Below are 18216 nucleotides of genomic sequence, written 5' to 3'. Positions count from 1 at the left end.
CAGATCTACCCCCAGAGAGCTGGGCTTCAGGGGAAGGGATGACAGGACATTCCTGATGAGTTCCCAGGTGGCGCTGCTGTCACCAGTCCTGGTACAGGCTTTGAGAATCACTGTCCTAGACCGTCCCTAAGTGCCCTTTCATGTGGTCTCCTCCTCCATATGGGACCACCACCCCGCTTCTTTCCAAACATGAGGGATTGGTCGTGATGAGGGCGGGTAGGCTAGAGCTTGGAAACTAAGATGACTACCCACTGACAGCCCTCCCGGGTGCTCTCTGCCTGTGTGTGGCTCTGCCATTTCCTAGCTCTGTGATGTGGCCAAGTTCTTCTCTGCAAATGCCAGTTTCCTCTTCTGCAATATGGGTCTCATGTGAAGATTAAAGGAGCTACACATGGAAAGCACTTAGCCCCTGGTACGTGCTACGCCTTAGTAAGTGTTAGCAATTATTAGTTTCGGGTGCCTAAACACTAATCCTGGGAGGCCAACCAAAAGAGAATGTCCCCACATTCCCTGCATGTAATGGAGTAGAAAGCTTCGTATGAGTCTCAAATTGGAGTATGTGAACCCCAAGGGCCTGGTACCAACAGGGTTGAGAGTACCTCTTCCAGGATCACACTCAGTGATAAGCCATTTCAAAGTGCTTCTCAAACCTTAATTCACAGGGACATTTGGTAAACCAAAAGGACGGGCCACAACAGCCCTTGTAGGAGACAACTCCTCCCAAGGGGAAAGGAACCAGTGTGACCCAGGAGCTAAGCCTGCTGCACTTCTGATTCAGTAGGTTGGGTATAGGGCCCAAAGTTCTGCATTTCTAACGAGCTCCCAAGTATGACCAAGTTCCTGGTCCATAGGCCATACTTTCAACAGTACAGTTCAAATAGTATTTTCTCATAAAGCAAGTGTAAATATATTATAAAATGAAATACAACATGTTTGTGGATTTTTAGCATTGTTTTAAAACTAAATTCAACTGAGTACATTTTAAAGATATTAATGGCTTTATTCAACTTCATGAATCAGTCAGCATGCAATCTAGCAGATAGAAAAGAGCTCCAAAGAGCTGCACCAGAAAAGAAATTTTGTAGGCAGAAGGGCATAGGAACAAGGAAATTGTGCTAGGCAAAAAAAAAAAAAAAAAAGCAGGTTGGTTATTGCAAGGTTTACTTTCCTTTCAGGGGATGGAGGGATCTATCGGGCAGATTACCTAACCAATGCTGATCAGGAGATTCCTGGTTGGCTAGTTTAAGATTCCATTTCCAGGAGAGCTGAAACTGTAATTAAGTTAAGTCTTGGTTTGGTGACATGGGGGTCAGCATAAGTGATTCCATTTTGGGCCTGTTGTCTTGTTTTTAACAGTATAAAACACCAAACACCCAGTAAATATCACTGCGATAGCCCATTTCAGATTATACCACCACCATCACCCCCAGTCCTCTCAGGATACAAATTCTCTGCCCTAAGGTCTACTTTGGGGAAAAAACCTAATGAGCCTCATCTGAAACCACAGTGCTCTACAAACACACATGGGTAGACTGAAAGGATGGGCCAACAGAGCCCTCCCAGAGGACAACTCGTCCTAAGAGGAAAGAAACCTGGCTGCTTGCTTGTCCCAGCAGCAATGATTTAAATGACAGAGAGTGTGTGGATCCCAAGGACACTGCAGTATCTGCTGGTTAAATTTGTCCCTCACCAGCCCCCAGACTCATACCAGTGTCCAAGAGAGAGGAAAGGCTGCAGGTTAAAAGTAAACTAGTTCTTTCAAAGAATTCAGCATCACATAAGGGCCCAGGTCATACTGCAGAGGGACCCTCTCAAAAAGAGGAATCCAAGTGAAGGGAGCCTTTCTCCCTAACCCCATCATTGGCCTTGGATGGCCTGGAGTCCTGGAGTGGCCACCAGCAGAGCAGGGCTAGAGCAAATGTGGAGCACTTTTGGTGGCCCCAGGTAAGGACCAAACACCCACTCATTAAAACCCTTCAAAGAGAATGCACCTAGAATGTACTGGGCACATAGAGATAGATGAATCAGTGACCTCATGGGGGTCCTCAGGCAGGGATATACTTGATACAGAAAACCACAGGGTCCTAGAACAAGAGCGTCTACCCCAAGGGGGTCTGGAGGGCATCCCATCCTGAGGATGCAGCACCAAGAGTAAATGCTGCAGAACTAAGGAGAACTCTGCAGCCCCATAAGAGGAGAGAAGAGCAGCAGGGGAAAGAGACGTGTGGCGAGAAAGAGGGGCTTTAAGAGGCTGACACCCCACAAAGCCAGCGAGTACTCAGTGAGGCTATGGCTTGGGGAGGAACTGGAGAAAGATGGAGCCAAGTTCGGAGAAGGGATCCAAAGCCCAGTCATGATAGACTTTCACATCGCGAGACAGAGTCTGGACTGCGTCCTGGGGACAATGGGGAGCCATGGAAGGTTTTAAGAAGTGACATGGTCAGCCTCGTGGTTTAGACAGATCACTCTAGAGGCTAGGTAAAGACTCAGGGAGGGAGTCGTCATGGCAAAGTCAAGGAGTCCAGGTGGCAAATGAGGGCCTGAACTGAAGCAGTAACATTAGAAGTATTTTTTTTGTTGTTGTTGTTTTTTTTGCGGTACGCGGGCCTCTCACTGTTGTGGCCTCTCCCGTTGCGGAACACAGGCTCCGGACGCACAGGCCCAGCCAGCGGCCATGGCCCACGGGCCCAGCCGCTCCACGGCATGTGGGATCCCCCCGGACCAGGGCACGAACCCGCGTCTCCTGCATCGGCAGGCGGACTCTCAACCACTGCGCCACCAGGGAAGCCCAACATTAGAAGTTGGAAGAGAGATCATTTGATCCACTGGTTCTCAAAGTGTGCTCCCCAGAGCAGCAGCAGCACTTAGGAACTTGTTGGAAATGCAGATTCTCAGGCCCCACCCCAGACCTACTGGAGTGGAGTGCTGCCATCAGGGTTTTAATAAGCCCTCCAAAGGATGCTAGTGCATGCTAAAGTTTGAGAACCACTGGCTTATAAGGAAGAACAACTCAATTAAACTTGGAGATTAGTGACCCATGAGAGAGATGCAAGGGTCAAGGCTGACTCCCAGGTGTCTGGTTTAAGGAACTCAGTGAAAAGTGGTACCATTCTCTGAGAGATGAAACACAGGTAAAAATGCAGGTTTATCGGGGAGGGAAGGAGATCGATACAGGATATGTCGAGTTGGAAAAACCAATAAATTATCACATTGAGATGCCTAGTAAGTAGATGCTATGTAGCTCCAGAGACAAAGCTGGGGTCATCAATCTGGGGATGCATCATTTACAATGCTTGTGCTACAAATATTAAAAAAAATAAAAACAGCAAAGCATGGTTTTAACAATAAAGACATTTAGAGTGACTTCACCTCCAGTTGTCTGGAGGTAGGTAATCCCAGGGCTAGTGCAGCAGCTGGGCAACATCACCAAGGATTCAGGCTCTTTCTCTCTTTTAACTCCACTGCGTAGTAAAGAATCTAACCTTGTTGAGAAAGAGGTCTTGACACTGTCCTCAGTTTCTGGAAGGTAGTCTCTAAACTCTTAGAATGTCTTGCCTAATAAGAGAGTATTCATTTATCTGGGAGCCTCAGGCCATCCAGATAGTAGGATTTAGGGTGGGGAGTTTGGGTCACAGAGTATCAGCTGACCTCCAGAGGGAGTGGAGACTGTGATCACAAGCAATCAATTATGCCTACGTGATGGAGCCTCAACAAAAACTCTTGGACACCAAGACTTGGGTGAGCTTCCCAGGTTGGCAATACCCCACGTGTATTGTCCCACATCAATTCTGGGAGAATAATGCTGTCCTGACTCCACAAGGAGAGGACAACTGGATGCTCCACGTGTGAAACACTTTTGGACTCTGCCCCATTCATCTCTTTCATTGGCTGATGTTAATCTGTATCTATTCTTTTTTTTTTTTTTTCATGTGGACCATTTTTAAAGTTACTGAATTTGTTACAGTATTGCTTCTGCTTTAGGTTTTGGTTTTTTTGGCCATGAGGCATGTGGGATCTCAGGTCCCCAGCCAGGGATTAGACCCACACCCCCTGCACTGGAAGGCAAAGTCTTAACCACTGGTCCTCCAGGGAAGTCCCTGCGTTGTTATTTTCATCTGTATCATTTCACTGTAATAAACCACAACTGTGAGTACAACAGCTTTCAGTGAGTTCTGCTGAATTATCAAAGCTGAGGGTGATTTTGCGGACCCCCTCAAATGTGCAATTGGTGTCAAAAGTGAGGGCACTCATGTGTGAACTCTTCCCTCTAACTTTACAGTTGGCCAGACTTGCATATCCACCATCCGCATTCCATTGGCTTTTAATCCCAGGCTAGTTACCTCATGGTCACAAGATGGCTGCTACTGCAGGTGATATCACATCCTTACACAACCAGATCCGACGGGTGGGGCAGGAAAAAAAGGTCTCACAAACATCTCTCTTTTACCAGGGAGGAAAATCGCTCCTCGAAGCCCCAGTAGATCTCCCCTTACTTAACACTACACTGAACTGGATCACATGGCACCCTGAGCTGCATGGGAGGCTGGAGCAGCAAATGTCTGCAATTTTTATCTTTTATTATAGAATAGAGGCAAGGAGGAAAGCAGAGGGAAGGTGATGGACGTTGGTAAGCAACCAACAGCATCTGCCATCAGGAGTCACTAGTGTTTGGTGCCACTTGTAGCCAGGGAAGGAGGAGGTCACCAAGGGAGAGAGTACACAGCAGGAAGAGGAGAGAGCTGAGGACTAAGACTTAACGACAAATGTGTGAGAATCAACAGAAAAGGAATTTCACCAGAGATGAAAAGAACCATCAGAGGGCTTCCCTGGTGGCGCAGTGGTTGAGAGTCCGCCTGCCGATGCAGGGGACACGGGTTCGTGCCCCGGTCCGGGAAGATCCCACATGCCGCGGAGCGGCTGGACCCGTGAGCCATGGCCGCTGGGCCTGTGCGTCCGGAGCCTGTGCTCCGCAACGGGAGAGGCCACAGCAGTGAGAGGCCCGTGTACCGCAAAAACAGAAAGAACCATCAGAAAAGTAGGAGGAAGTTATTAAGGAGTGGTGAGCATATGCTGAGAGAGGGGAATTTCTAGAAGGATGGAATGGCCCTCAGGATGAAATGCTGCTGAGAGGTCTTAGACTGGAAAGGCTCAGGAGGTTCAGCAAAAAGGAGGCCTTTCATGACATCCATGGGGATGCTCTCAGGGCAGAGAGGGAGCAAATGCCAGACCTCAATGGGCTGAGGAGTGGCTGGGTGGCAAGCCACAGCGGGGGCCTTGAACAGAGACACCTCTCCCAAGTCCATGGTTAGGGAAGAAAGAAAAAGAGGCAGTAAGGGAGTCTCTCCTCTCTCGAGGGAGACCTGGGAGTAAGGGGAGTAATTTTATTTTTTAATACAGGAAGCATTTGAGACTGTTTAAATGATGAGAGGAAAGGTGAGTAGAGTATGAGAAGTTGACAAAACAGGAGGGAAACCACATATACATCTAAAACCCACTCCAAGAAAAGCTTGAAATATTCAGGAATCCACTTGATTATTTATCAGAAAAAAGTATTATTTACTTTTCATAAATGCTGCCTTTGCCTAGGCATAGAGCAGTTCCTGGGGGCCAAGAAATATTGTTTGTGTGCCTTGTAAGGGCTTTCTGGCTTCTCACAGAGCGAGCTGTTCCAAGATTCTAGACGAATGTACGAGTACTCAGATGGTATCAGCACAGAGGGCATGTTCTATCAGGAGGCTGAGCAAACGGCTGCTAGGAATGCGATGTTAGAGACTGGAAGAGCCGCTTTCCTCTCTCCTCTAGCCAGAAAACTCTCGGAGCACCTGGAGCCCCACTCTCAGCTCTTTTTTTACTGTTATGTTTAAACAGCTTCATTGAGGTATAATTAACATATCATAAACTGCACATATTTAAGATACATTATTTGGCTGGTTTTGACACATGCAGGCACCCGTGAAACCATCATCACAATCAAGATCATGCATTTATCCGCCAACCCCAAAGGTTCCTCAAGTCCTTTGCAATCCTTCCTTCCTGTCCCTCCCTGCCGTCCATCCCTGTCCCCTGACAACCACGGCTGTTTTCTGATGCTGTATGAGTTTGTAATTTCTAGAGTTTTATATTAAAGGACATTTACTATATTACTCTCCTTCAGGTGGCTTCTTTCACTCAGATCATCATTTTAGGATTCATCCATGTTGTTGCCTGTATCACTAGTTCATCTCTTTTTACTCCTGTGTAGTACTCCTTTGTATGATTATACTACAATGCGTTTATCAGCTCACCAGCCGCTGAACATTTGAGCTGTTTCTACCTGTGGGCTATTACAAATAAAGCTGCTGTGAACATCTGCTTACAGGCCTTCGTATGGACACACATTTCTCTTTCTCTTGGGTAAATGCCTAGGAGTGAGATGGCTGGCTTCAATGGTAGGAATGTGTTCACGTTTTAGGACACTGCTAACCTGATGGCCAGAGTAGTTATACCAATTCACATTCCCACCTGCAGTTCCGGTTTCTCCATATCTCGACAACATGTATTTTATCCGTTAGCTCTTAACCACTCTGCAGCTACATGCTTGTCTATCTCCAAGAGAAATCTAGAAATACCTTAGTAGTTTTTCACAAGCGCTGAGGGTGAAGCCCCAGGGTTGAAAGGTTCTGGAAAGGTGTTTAGAATTCGGAGGATGGGGACGGGGGTGCCTATGTCACAGGATTCTTAAGCCAGCAGAACCCACCTCTCATATCACACACACACAGTCAAGCGCAGCTGAGCCTCAGATACGTAAGACAGTTCAGCCAAGACCCTCCCCGGTCACTCCTTTCCTGCTCCAGCTCAGCCCATGTCCTCCCAGCTTTGATGCTTCATCCACAACCCCAACGTGCCCCTGTCTTGGACCCTTTGGGCTTGATCTCTGCAGGCTCCCACCCACCCCCAGGACTCCCCCTCTCTCCCCTCTGGTTTTGTTCTCACTGGGGTCCTTGCTGACCTGTGCTACCTCGAGAGGACCAGCTCTACCTCAGCCTGTCAGCACCCCAAGTGGACATGGTCCCTGGCCAGTGCCAGCAGGTCCAGAGCTGCCTGCCCTGTGCCCCTGGACCTACCTGGAAGAGAGAGACAGAGAAAGGCAAACGGGGGGTAACAGAAGCCCACCTTCATGCAGCTCTGAGGTGGGCCCAGAAAAAGCTCCTTTCAGGCAGAGCTAATCCCTTGCCTCTTGAATAATGAAATGATTTGGGAAGCACATGCCAACCAGGGAGGTAGCAGCAGATTTGACCAACCTTCCCAATAGCTTGGAGATGTGGTCAAGTGCAGCAGGGGTCCTTCGGGACCCGCAGCCTGGGTTCAAACCCAGACTCCCCTACCTAGTACTTAGTGAAGCTACTTAACCTCTATGTGCCTTAGTTTTCTTATCTATTAAAAGGGGATAATAATAGAACTTACCTCCCAAACTTGCCTCAGTGATCAAATGACACATATCTATAATATATTTTACTTCAATTAAGTGAGATTAAGTTAATTTCATTAAATGATATATATTTTAATAACAATGCCAGTTACATAGCAGCAAGAGCTCAGTAAAAGTGAACCATTATTACTGAGGCAGAGACCTTGCTGAGCATTTACGTGTTTCACTTCATTTAATCCTCATAACAACCCCATGAGAGGATCACCATTATTATCCCCATTTCACAGAGAGGATGCTGGGGCACAGAGAAGTTCAAAGCCTTGCCCAAAGTCACACAGCTAGCAGATAGGGGTACAGGGTCTCAACCAGGTAACCTGACTTCAGACTACACTGCTAACCCCTTCATCATTCCACCTGTCACCAAGCACCAGTCAAGATGACAGGTCCCTGAGCTGGCCCCACACCTCACATGCAGAAGGCCAACGCCTCTCCTCCAGGGATGCCCTGGACCGACACAACTCATAAATTCACCAAGCACGGGAGCATCTCAGAAACCTTCCACTTTAAAGGCTTTGAGGAAGGGAGTTGGTGACATTTTAGCTGGGTCTTGAAGGATTAGTCAGCATTTTCTGATCAGACAGGTGAGAAAACATTCCAAGCCGAGTGAATCCCATAAGCAAAGGTTCAGAGATGTGGAATCCATGAGAAAGAGTTGGCTGTGAGGTGCAGGAATCCCTTAAGCTTAAGCAGCAGGGACATAATTTAAGAAGTCTAGAGGTAAGTGATTTCAGACTAAGAGGAGCCAATGGGTGATGTCACCAATGCCCTAGGATCTTTCTCTCTGCCCTCTCAGCTTGGGACCTTTTGTCTTTCAACTCTTGACCTCACGGTTCCGAGATGGCTGCCACAGCTCCAAACATCATGTCCTCACACAACTGTGTTAGAAATACGAAGCAGGAGGCAGCCAGAGCCTAAGAGAGATCTCCTTACGTGACTTTCTCCTTTTATTCGGAAAGAAAATCCTTTTCCAGACGCCCCAGCCGACTTTCTCTGACATTGGCCAGCACTGTATTAAAATCCAACCTTAGACCAATCACTGGCAAAGAGAAATGAGGTCGCCATGGCTCATTCAGATCAACTACAAATCATCGCTTGGGCCCGGAGGGGGCTCCCAAGTTCCCTGAGCTCCCTTGATTCTGGGGTAACCTCAGTAATAGGATGGTCAGTTGAGCAGGGCAGAAGTGATAAACATTCAAGCTGCAGCCCTGAGCTGCCATGTAAACAGTCTGAGTGCCCTGAGGCCACCAGGCTGTAAGGAAGCTCAGACTAACCCTGTGATGTGCCTACATGAAGCGGCATCCCCAGACGGCCCCCAGCGACCCCATCCCCCCTCCTCCCTGCCCCTCCCACCCCTCAACCTCTCCTGCCCCGCACCTGCCTAAAACAGCATGAGAGTCTTTTCCTGCCCAGCACAGCCCAGCCAAGCACTTCCAGAATTCCTGACCCATACAAGTCATGACAGGCATGAGGTTTAGGGTGATCCGTTTTATTCCAGTCCATTTTGGGGTGGTTTGTTCAAGCAGCAATAGAAAACGGAACACTCCTCAAGGTCATACAGTGGCCAAGCTGTGACTTGAACCTGACCCCACAGTGCCTCTCAGATTCACAAGCGGGAGAGGAGAAATCTCTCTTTGAAATGTCAGAAAGAATTTTTAAATCATCACGGATCGTGGGGTCATGTGCCTCAGAGAGGAAAAAAAAAAGCCCTGTTAGGGAAAGAGAGAAGGAAAAACAAAAGTCAGTGGGAAGACAAAGGAGGGTGGACACAGGATGTGCAGTGCACTGTGCGGGGACGGGTTACTCGGGATGAAATGCTGGGAAAGGCCACGTGGCTCTGGAATAAAAAGCAGGTTAATAATGCTGGTAGATGCGAGGCGAGTCTGAATGCGTTACCCCATGAAGGATGGCTGCTTTAATGAGGAGAGAGGCGGGCAGAAACCCCACTGTCAGGCCCCAAGCTCTGCATCAGTGTCCACGCTGCTGCCGTCTTTGGAGGAAACCATGGCAGGGTCGAGGTCTCTGATCCGTGTGTTAATAATCCGTGCCTTCTGCTGGGAAGGCGCCACATGCTGCCAGGTCAATGGGAGGTGGGGGGCAGGCCTAGTTGGGAGAAGGGGGACATGGCCAGGCTCGCAGGCTGTGCCACGACAGAAGGCACATTGATCACTCTCCCACGACAAAGGGGAGTCCCATGGGGTCAAAACCTGCTGAGGGCTGAGGAGTTCCCGAGCTCCCCATGAAGCCAGCCCCATGGAGGGCAAAGGAGGGATGAAGGAGGCCAGGGGGCCCTCAGCGCACTGAAGCCGCCCCTCAACTCACCCCTGGCCTCAGCTTTCTCCTTCTTTCTTTGAGTCTCAGACTCAGCCTTTCTGGTAGGGTCCGGGGGCCGGCCAGCTGGAATAATGTTGTCTGCAAGCCCGAGCAGGCTTTGTCAGCTCTGACCGAGTGAGTGACCGTGGAATTCGGCCACACTCGAGCCTTGGACTCGGTATGGGGTGGGAGGGGGTCTCTTTCTGGTTGGCTTAGTGTCTGTATCAGTTTCTTGTTGCTGCTGTAACAAATTACCACAAACTTCATGACTTAATATAACACACATTAGAATTGAAAACAGATCAGCAAATGCTTATGTCCAAACGTCACAGCCGCACTGTTCACAAAAGCCAAAAGGTGGAGGCCACCCGGATGGGTATCAACCGACGAATGGACTGACGAAATGTGGTCAATCCATACAATGAAATATTATTCAGCCCTAAAAAGGAATGAAGTTATGATACATGCTACAACATGGATGAACCTCAAAGCATTATGCTAAGTGAAAGAAGCCAGACATAAAAGGTCACAGGTTGTAGGATTCCTTTCATATGAAGTGTCCTGAATAGGTAAATCCATAGAGACACAAAGCAGAATCCTGGTTGCCAGGGGCTAGGGGGAGAGGGGAGTGAGGGTTTACTTTGGAGATGATGAAAATATTTTGGAACTAGATAGAGCTGGTGTTTGCACAACATCATGAATGTACTAAATGTCCCTGAATTGTTCACTTTAACATGGCTAAATTTTGCCTCAATAAAAATAAATATATAAATAAGTAAACATTATTTTTTTTAATCTTAGAGTTCTGGAAGCCAGAAGTCCAAAATCAGTCTCATTGGGCCAAAGTCAAGGTGTTGGCAGGGCTGGTTCCTTCCGGAGGCTCTGGGTGGAGGCGGTGGGGGGGATCTATTTCTTTGTCTCTTTCAGCTTCTAGATGCCACCTGCATTCCATCTCCACGTCCTGCAATCTGGCAATCTCCCTCTCTCTCCACTTCACATCACCTTCTCTTGACTTTGACCCTCTTACCTCCCTCTTCTTAGGACCCTCGTGATTATATCAGACCCACTTGGATAATCCCGGGTAATCGCTCCATCCCTAGATCCTTAATCACATATGCGAACCTCTTCTGCCACGTAAGGTGACATTCACAGACCCCAGGGATCAGGAAGCAATCATCTTTAGGGGGCCATTATTCTGCCGACCATGGTATCAGAGTCTTGTTTCCTTGCCTCTTAGATTCCCCAGGAGCAGGGATCCTGCCGGTCTTTGGGCAACAGCCTGTGCCAGCTTTGTCCCAGGCAGCACCCCGGACCCTCCTCCCAAGACACTAAGGAGAGGCCTGCAGGGCTAGGTAGGAACTGCTTGGTCTCCCCTCCTGGGGTTTAGCCCAGTGACCAGCACAGAGACTTCAGACCCTGGGCTGGGTGTGTTGAAGGCTGGCAGTGGGTGTCAGCTGCTGGCAGGAGTGTGGTGATAAACCAACTTTCAGGGGGAAAAGCTCTGATCTGTACTGTGTGCCAAGGTGCAAATACCCCCACTGTGGCCAATGTCATGCTACTAGTGCAACGTGACTGCAGGTGGCTTTGGGATGAGACAAGTATCGTCATGAGCTGTCATAGTGGCTGCCGCCCACCACTGCCCACAGGGACACCAATGCTGGCCAAGGTCCAGCTGCAGAGACACAAGTGAAATGTGTCAAAGCCACGGACCCCAAGTGAGTGACGGGTGTTTGGACACAAAGTCAGACAGCTTCAGAGAACAGAGCAAACCATGCCCGGGGAGCGTCTTATCCAAGGGGGCTGATGAGCATTTACATCATGGGTCTGGCCTATTTAAAAGGGCAGACTTATTGTGCTATTATTTAGACCCCAAAACTACTCCTCTGAACCTGTGGGCTCTCTATAGCTCCTTTCTGAAGGTGGGAATGGAGTTGAATCAGGGGCATCTTTGAGAGGCTATATTAGTTTGCTCGGGCTGCCGTAACAAAGGACCATGGACCGGGTGGCTTAAACAACCAAAATTCATTGTCTCACGGTTCTGGAAGCTGGAAGTCCAAGATCAAGGCGTGGGCAGGGTTGGTTTCTCTTGAGGCCTCTCTCCTTGGCTTACAGATAGCCACCTTCTTGCTGTGTGCTCACATGGTCTTTCATCTGTGTGCACACGTCTGTATCCTAATCTGCTCTTCTCATAGGAACACCAGTCAAATTGCTTTAGGGTTCACCCTAACAGCTTCATTTTAACTTATTTACCTCTTTAAATGCCCTATCTCCAAATTCAATCACATACTAAGGTACTGGGGGTTAGGACTTGAACGTATGGACTTGGGGAGGACCGTAACACATGCTTACAATAGGCTTGATGTTGTGACTACGCACAAGTCAATCTGAGGCTGCCCCACCAGCCCCTTCTTCCCACATCCTTGTTATTTCTGCAGCTCCTTTTAATTGGGCTTCACCCCTTCCCCTTCCCTCCCCTCTGAGAATCAAAGCAAAGGGTGGCCCTAGGAGGGGCCCATATCTGGTGTAACCGAGCCTGGTGTGTGGCTCTGAAGCTAGATTAGAACCAGATGCTTTTTCAAGTTTGTGATATGGTCTGGAATCGAGAGACCACAAACAAAGAGGTCTGTCCATGGGTGGGGCCGGTGGGGGGGGGACCATGGTGAGAATTTGCAGACGTGTTGTCAGCGGGTTAGGATGTAGCAGTCGACAGCAGGAGCCATTGCCTTTGGTTTTGCCATTTCCTCTGTTACTGGACACCAGTGCAGGGGCCTGGGTTCCTCTCTGAGCAGGAAGAGCCTTGGAGCTCAGCTCTGAGCCTCAGTTTCCAAACATGAAAATGGGCCGGTGCGGACCCACTATGCCTTATCCAAAACCTCAGGGTCAAACGTGTTTCAGAAGTCAAAATATTTTTTATTTTAGAAAGATGATACAGTACACATACCATCTGTTGCACAGGGCACCCGGCAGGGTCTAGGATTGCATTCCATAATCTAATACTGAGAGCCCTGCAGCAAAGTGGATGAATAGCCACATGACGTAGGATGCATAAGGACTACAAACGGCCTCACATCGGCCCCACTCGGATTTTACAGCCAAATGAGTAAGGAGAAAACATTGTATTTAGGGAGCTTTATGGATTTCAGAATTGAAAAGTGATTTTAAACCTGTAATGTACATTTTAGAGAACTGCTTAGAGATTCAGTGGAAAATGGCAGTGGGGAGAGAGGAGTTCACATAATACTTGCTAGGAGAAGACAAAGGAAGCTTCTCTGTGCAGCCACTATGGAAAACAGTACGGAGGTTCCTCCAAAAATTAAAGCTCCCATATGATCCAGTAATTCCACTTCTGGGTATAAAACCAAAGGAAATGAAAACAGGTTACCACTCCCACGTTCATTACAGGATTATTTACAGTTGCCAAGATGTGCAAACAAACTAAGTATCCATCAACGGATAAACAGATAAAGAAGAAGTGGTGTATATATACAATGGAGTATCATTCATGAAAAAGAAGGAAATCTGCCATTTGTGACAACATGGATGCACCTTGAGGGCACTATGCTAAGTGAAATAAGCCAGATAGAGACAAATACTGCAAGTTATCATTTATAGCTAAAAAAACAAAGATTTTTGTCCACACTACACGGCTTCCAGGATCTTAGTTCCCTGACCAGGGATTGAACCTGGGCCCACAGCACTGAAAGCACAGAGTACTAACCACTGGACCACCAGGGAACTCCCTTAAAAAACACACTGAAAAAAAAGTCACACTCATAGAGACAGAGTAGAAAAGTGGTTGGGGGCTGTGGGCAGAGAGCAAATAAGGAGAGATTGGTAAAAGGGTACAAACCGTCACCTATAAGATGAATAAGGTCTGAGGATCTAATGTATGACATGGTGATTATACCTGATAACACTGTACTGTATAATTAAAATTTGCTAAGAGAGTAGAATTGAAATGTTCTCATAAAAAAAAAGATAAATATGAGGTGATAGGTGTGTTAATTAACTGGATGTTGGGAATCCTTTCACAATATATATGTGTATCAAATCACCACAATGTACAATTTTTTTTTTTTTTTGCGGTACGCGGGCCTCTCAGTGTTGTGGCCTCTCCCGTTGCGGAGCACAGGCTCCGGACGTGCAGGCTCAGCAGCCATGGCTCACGGGCCCAGCCGCCCCGCGGCATGTGGGATCTTCCCAGACTGGGGCACGAACCCATGTCCCCTGCATCGGCAGGCGGACCCTCAACCACCGCGCCACCAGGGAAGCCCGATGTACACTTTTAAGATGTATATCTTAAATTTTTATTTGTCAATTATACCTTAATAAAGCTGGGGGGAAACCTCTCTTGCTTCTATCTCGTTCTAGCGCAAAGGTGGGTTCTGGGGACCATCTGCTGCCTCCCTGGTCCCCATCCCATCCCAAGGAGTCTCCCCATGATCCACCGGCACCTGCCGTGGAGGCTGCAGACTCAGGAGGTCTGGTCAGTGATGTGAGGTCACAGGCCACTGCCCTCCTGTGTGCTGGCCCCTGGCCATATCAGCCAAATAGTCACCTCCTCTGCCTCTGACTCCCACAGACCCTTTCTCTCCCCATCTGAGTGGTTGCTGGGGAAACTCTCAACCATCTGGTCCGAGTCTGGGTGTGGACCTGGCCTCTGAGGAGCTGTCTGAGCCCCAGGGAGCCCCCAGAGAGCCTGTGAGTCAAATATTGAGATACAATCAGACCAAAGCCCAAAGTCCAGAGAAGTCAGGCAGAATCTGCCGTGGTCCACCCCTCACCTCCCAAGCCAACCTGGGGACAGGCTGGGGACAATGCTGATTGTATTCCAGCACAAGGACATTAGGAAAAATCAGCAAACACCATTATATGCAGGCTGTGTGATATTTTGCCTCTAAAAATAAAAATGTCAACAATAGATAATTCACTGGACTTTATTAAAAGTTAGAGAGGTTGGGAATTTGGGGGTTTCTGTTTAGTCTGATTTAGACACAAAAAAGTTGTGTGGTCTTGGGCAAGTCCTTTTACTTCTCTTACCTCTGTCTGCTCACCTCTAAAATGGGGGGCAACGATGCTCGCCCTCCCCCCAAGGTACATAAGGATTAAATGAAACATTGAATGTGAGGGATACACTCAGCACCCACCCCTCTATGCAACTGTTGACCCCCAGGCAGGGCGGTGACACAGTTCCCAAGGCCCCGTGTGGCCTGGGTGGGGGCACCTTCCTGCCACCCCTGCCTCACCACCTCCCCCCTACCTCTCCTTGTTCCAGCCTCACCAGGCTCCTCTTGAGGCTCTGAAAAACACCAAGCTCTTTCCTGCCTCAAAGCCTTTACAGAACCTCTCCATGGCTCCTTCTTATCGTCCAGGTCTCTACCCTCATGTTCCACCATCAGCCAAGCCTTCCCTGACCCCATCTCAATTAGCACTCCCATCACAGTCACCCCCTGGCCACAGTTCACAAGGCTGATCTAGCCTCACGATGATGCCCCATGTAATTAACCAGGTAGAATTTCTGTGCACAGCTCCATGCAGACATCATCAGAGCCAAGGCCAAAGACAGGGGTGAGGGGAGCTGTAATACACACAAGGGGGTCGACAAACTTTTCCTGCCAAAGGTAGATTAATAAATATTTGGGGCTTTATGGCCACATGGTCCCTGTCACAACCACTCACCTCTGCTACTGAAGCGCAAAGGCAGCCACAGGCAACACATAAGCAAATGAGCGTGGCTGTGTCCCAGCAATATTTTATTTACAAAAACAGACAGCGGGCTGGGCTTGGCCCAGGGGCCACTGTTTGCCAATCCTGATCTAGGAATCTAGTCGAGGAATTAGATCATCCTCAAGTACGGGATTCCCAAAATCCAGGCACATGGAGAAACAATGGAAAAAGAGGAGACAAGAGGAGAAGGGATAGAGCGAGTCAGGAAAGTACTACAAAGATCTAAATGTGCTTTAAATACACATTCAGGCCGGTGCCTTGGATTCGCTCACAAGCATTTCCTCTTGGTCTGCTGGACGATTTCTTTTACAGTAACTTAAATCTTATTTTACAATTACATTCTAAAATGTAATAGAAAGATACGACTCAATTTCCAGAAACTTGCTTTACGGTCGACTTTGTTAAGAGCCACCATGAATTGAATTTCCAGCCACCTTCAAAATCAATCAGTGTTTGAATTCCTCCTATCCGACTCCTCTAAGTGATCTGTCTGCCTGTGCTTGAACATTTAGCAACGGGAAACTTATATCCTCGCAGTCGGGTGCTTCCGCAGTAGCAAAGCTCTCCTTTTCACCGAACCGTCCCCCTGCATCTCTTATAGATTGACGCTAGCTTGATGCTCCATTGCCTGTGGTTTGGGGCACGATAAAGGAGTCTCTTCAAGGCCTGAAAGACCTTCTCCCATTGCCTAAAAGGTTATTCCTCCCTCTGCTGGAAACACCTCAACAGCATCAAGCAAACCCTGCTACCTGGCTTGAACTGACATTTCATGTCCAAACAGTGGGCTCCACCATCGGTTAAAGGCATGTGGATGACAGAAGCAGACACTAAGACGTCCTGGAGCCCTTCCATAAAGGGGATCAGTGATGAACATTTCCAAATTCCCGTCCAGAAGTTACAGGAGTTGCCGAGTAAAGCAGTAAGCTTAGTGCTCCCAGAAGCGTTCAAGCAGAGGATGCTCCTCCTGCCTACCAGAAAAATGCTGAACAAACTGAAAATTGACAGCTCTTCATGATGCATCGGAGTATTGAGGTCACAGGGCAAACCGCTGCCCCCAAAGCTGGAGAGGCAGGCAGAGAATCGCAATTTACCAGAACAGAAGCCCAGGGGCAGAAACCTTCATGTGAACCAGGGGCAGGAAAACCGAAACAGCAGTTGACGGATTGCTGGAGGCTCAGCATGGACAAATCTGAGAGTTAAAAACTCCCAGGGGGCCCAGTCATAAGACAGCACCCCCAGTTTTACAAGTGTTACCCCCAGGAGCCCAATCTCATAGGGAAGAGCACCGGCTTCATGCTCTCAGCACTGGGAGGGAGAAAGTGGGCCCCCTGATACACCCAGAGCACCCTGTTCTTCTTAACAAGGATGGCCATCAAGAGAAACTATTTTATCAGCTAGGGTTTTGCCAGAGTTTAAAGGGCCTGGGAGAAAGAAATACCCAACCCAGCCCTCTCTAGCCTTCCACATGGGGAAAAAAAATACCTTACTCCAGCCCCCCCGCTAGGCTTCTTGTCCCACCTAAGTGGGGGAGGGGTGGAACTGAGAAGCACATGTGACGGTCACAGCCCAGGGTCACAGACTCACTAAAACTGAGACCTCATCACAGACTACTCAAATGCCTCCTCTCCCCCCAAATATCACCACCACATCAATCAGGCTCCTGTATAATAACAGAGGAATACAACTCATACCTCAGACCTTATTTAAGAATCTATCTCTAGGGAATCTCAGAGACAGTGGGGGAGACAAGAATAAGGACATCAGAGGAAATTTTAGCCTCTGACAGCTACAGTAATAGCAAGCAGTAAACAGGGCCTACCTCCTAGCCAGACGAGCATAAAAGTTCACACTAATGGCCTACTTACCCCAGTGCCTTTACCCAGTACCTCCAAATTATAAGGCATACGAAAAAACAAAACACTTGGTTTGAATAAACAGAGCAAGCATCAGAACCTGACTCAGATATGGCAGAAATGTTGGGATTTAAAGTCAAGGACAATCACTCATAAAAAGAAGTATATTTAGGGACTTCCCTGGTGGTGCAGTGGCTGGGAGTCTGCCTGCCGGCGCAGGGGATGCAGGTTCGGGCCCTGGTCCGGGAGGATCTCACATGCCGAGGAGCAAATAGGCCCATGCGCCACAGCTGCTAAGCCCACGCACCACGACTGCTGAAGCCCACGTGCCTGGAGCCCGCGCTCTGCAACGGGAGAGGCCGCGGCAGTGAGAGGTCCGCGCACCACAATGAAGAGTAGCCCCTGCTCGCTGCAGCGAGGACCCGACACAGCCAAAAATAAAATATAAATAAATAAATAAATTTATAAAATAAAAAAGTATATTTAATAGACAAAGAGAAGAGAAAAAATGAAATTACACAAAGTGCTCAGTTAAAACCAGAGAAGTCCGAAAAAGAGTGGAGAACAAAATAAAACAAAACAAAAAAGAGTAAGGGCAACACATAGAAAACAATAACAAATATGGTAGATAATTTTAAACATCACTTTAAACATCAATGGTCTAATACACCAACTGAAAACAGAGACTGAGTGGATTTTTTTTAAAAACCCAACTATATGTCTATAAGAAATCCACTTTAAAGACACAGATAGATTAAAAATAAAGGGAAGACTACCCAATGTAATCTACATATTGAGTGCAATCTCTATCAAAATCCCAACAGTGTTTTTTACAGAAACAGAAAATTCTATTCTAAA

General features: G+C 48.0%; 1 long non-coding RNA gene across 1 annotated transcript in view; it reads right to left on the bottom strand.

Annotated features, from left to right (window-relative positions):
• Positions 1–6950: 6950 nt before the first annotated feature.
• Positions 6951–18216, bottom strand: part of LOC111182067 (uncharacterized) — a 40036-nt gene continuing 28770 nt past the window's right edge. Inside the window, exon 3 of the long non-coding RNA XR_002646652.2 lies at positions 6951–18216. This exon is cut by the window's right edge and continues 26897 nt beyond it. This is a non-coding gene — a long non-coding RNA (uncharacterized LOC111182067).

This window comes from Delphinapterus leucas, chromosome 15 (genome assembly GCF_059928025.1).
Source record: "Delphinapterus leucas isolate spDelLeu-1000000601 "Yukka" chromosome 15, BTC_Dleu_Yukka2, whole genome shotgun sequence".
In the NCBI taxonomy this organism is placed as follows: Eukaryota; Metazoa; Chordata; class Mammalia; order Artiodactyla; family Monodontidae; genus Delphinapterus; species Delphinapterus leucas.
The sequence above is the reverse complement of the archived record's forward strand: the minus strand, read 5'-3'. Positions and strand labels throughout refer to the sequence as shown.